This window comes from Sciurus carolinensis, unplaced genomic scaffold, assembly GCF_902686445.1.
Source record: "Sciurus carolinensis unplaced genomic scaffold, mSciCar1.2, whole genome shotgun sequence".
Classification (NCBI taxonomy): Eukaryota; Metazoa; Chordata; class Mammalia; order Rodentia; family Sciuridae; genus Sciurus; species Sciurus carolinensis.
In genome coordinates this window covers 3,050-6,098 of record NW_025920555.1, presented here as the reverse complement: position 1 = coordinate 6,098, position 3,049 = coordinate 3,050, and positions in this window count along the sequence as shown.

Here is a 3,049-nt window from a genome sequence, read left to right as displayed (position 1 = left end):
GTTTCTCCAACAGGTTCAACTTATGAGAAACCAGTCCCAAGAGATCACTGATTTCCAACACCTATTTCCAGTCAGAAGACTATGTCTATGTCAAATGGTTCCACAAGAAGGACAAGTACCCACCTGAAATGGAGGGTACCTTACTCACAACATGGATTCATCACATCTGAGGTCAAGACAACAGAAAAATGGACAGCCCTTAGAGACCCCAACCACCCTCTAAAGATAAGACTGAAAAATGTTAATCAGTTTTTCTTCTTGCTTAGACTATGTTATAAGGCCTGGGCTACTAAAACAACATACTTCGTGCATCAAATTAATGTATATACATGGTCACTACAACCCTTACTTAATTTAAAGATAAATCAAGGATTCTTACACCTCTACTATGGTACTTGGGACTTCCTCAGGCCCATATGACAACCATCTGTGGGCCCTGAGGGAACATGGGTTGCTTGTATGTCAGGAGTAACTCCTTGCCTGGCCCTTCAACTTTTTGAGATTACCAAATGCGATGAATTCTGGGTTACTGTTCACTATTATGGGGAGGGAGAAAGGGATTATCTGGGGCTAATACAACCATATAAATAAGCAGCCCTGTCTTAGTTCCCTCCTAATGTGATTAGGTAGAGCTGGCTCCACTGCTGTTGGCACCACTGCAATCACTACAGGAGACCAAAATTTCAACACTGTAAGTAGACAAATAGATATAAACTTAAGTAAATTAAAAAACTTTGTAAGTCACTTTAAAAAAATTCCCTTGATTCACTTGCTAAAAGAGGGTTAAATATGCTGTTTTTAAACAAGGAGGATTATGTTTGGCCTTAGGGGAGACATGTTGTTTCTATACTAACCACTCAGGTATCATTTGTGATAGTTTATCTTTGATTAGGAAAAGGCTCAAGAAAAGGGAGGAAAAGACAAATGGAAATTAGTATCAAAATCTGTTCTCTTGGTCCCCCTGGTTAACTACTTTAATAACCACGATGGCAGAACCTCTCATCCTAATTATATGGGACTTTTAATCGGGCCATGCATGATAAACTGTTTAAATATGTTAGAGATAGAATCCATCTGTTAAACTAATGGTGTTACACACCCACTACAATCCACCTCTACGCTAATAATGAATCAATGATTGATTATGTACATAAAACCAGTGGGGAATGTGACAGGTTGACAGATTTGACTTCTTGGCAATGTTACAGGCCAGGTTACATGGGCAATGACTACACAGACTCCATTTTGCTCTGAGACTTCATGTTATGTAGGAAATGCTTCTCCCATGGAAACACCCTGCTCTGTACCCATCAACAGTTGCTTAGCTTCTCCCATGGGAACACCCCGCCTTTGTACCCATCATCAGTTACTTAGCAATACAAAATGGAAAAATGACAGTTCTTATATGATAAAAAAATCTTTCTTTTTGGTTCCTATTTTTCCTAAGCAATGCACCATGTTGATGGTGACATCAACAGTGATTGTGTGGATGTTAGTAACCATTCTTTAGTTTGTACCTAAACTTCCCTCCCTGCTGATGATTTCAGATCTCATGATGTTAGCTTGTAATTTTGGATCATAGCAACAGACAGTTATGTTTGATGTAATGACTTATGGTATAAAGAACCCTGCAATCCTATGGTTGGGGCTGTTTCTCCCAATAGCCATTTTTGGGGTGTTGTGTGAGAGCCAACTGGCTAAAAAATGGCTCTCAAATTTGACCTTCTCAGTGGTGATGGGTCTGTGCTTAAGTTGCCGCCCCATAACACTCCAACGAGAAGAAATTTGTCCTCAGGGCAGAAGGAACAGGGAGGCGACTCCCTCACAAGCCCTTCCATAGGACACCTCTCATTCCAGAGGCCGGAGCCCTCAAGATGGTCACCTCCCCAGCTTCAGCCACCCTGTGGGTCTTTGTGGTAGAACTTGTTGCCCAGATTGACTGTGGATCTGATTTTATGTGATAAAACTGCCAAGCAGATTGTTGTTTGCTAGTTTTAAAGTTTAGAGTCCTCTATTGTTGTTGTAAAACATATACTGTTTAAAGATTTTTAAATATGAATTTGAAAAGCAAAGGTGTTGGGATTGTGTTCTGTGCCCTGGAGTCAGTGAACAGTCCACACTCCTCATCCGACCTCTCCGTGGCCCTCTATGTTTCTCCCTTCTTCTCCTTGGATGTCCTCAGCTTCGCTCTCTTCTGGTTTTCTCCAGAACTGTCCCTCCAGGTTCCCTGTCTCTACTCTGCATCCTAACACTGCCCTCCAGCTCTTGCTCCTGCTCCATGACTCTTCCCATGGCCTCGCTCAGCTCACCCACTGCTTCCAAAGCAACTGAGGCAGCTTTGCTCCCCAACACGACCCTCTCTCAAGGTGCAGACTTCTCCACCTGAAGTGTCAGTTGTCTGCCACAAGTGTCTGAAGGTAGCTACACTGTGGCTTGATTCTCACCCACATAGCAGCATGCTCTGGGCTTCCTGAACCGAGGACTCTCCCTTCATACCCCAGCCGTCTCCTCTGTGGCTATCTTCACTGTGCTTAGGGTGACCCCCTGTGGGTGGCATCAGTAGCCAACTGTGGATTCTGGCTTCTACCTGGGGTTTGTCAGTGGAGGCACTGGCAGGAGGCTAGAGGGCAGGAGAGGGCAGTGGGCCTGAGTCCCCGGCCTCCTCCTGTGGCCAGCCTTGGGTAGATCATGCGACAGTCCTACCGAGAGAGGTCTTTTATGGCTGTGGTCACTGCAGAAGCCCTCAGCTCTGGGACTGACCAGTCCCTCTCCCCTTGGTGCCCTGGTGCTGATCCTGTGGCCCTGTGCCATTCTGATTTGGTCTTCCTGACTCTGCCCACCCTCTACAGAGCTCCTCGTGAGCCTGCTGCAGTGCACTGTCTTGTCAAGGACCTGACTGCGCCCCTTCCCAGCTCAGCACCAGCACCAGTGGGCTGCTGAGGCAGAGGGCTGGCAGCACCCTCCCCTGCCTGCTCCACATCCAATCGCCCCTTTGATGCCACTTCCTGCAGTCAGAGTCGAACTGCCTTTCTCCTCCCCTGCTGGCCCT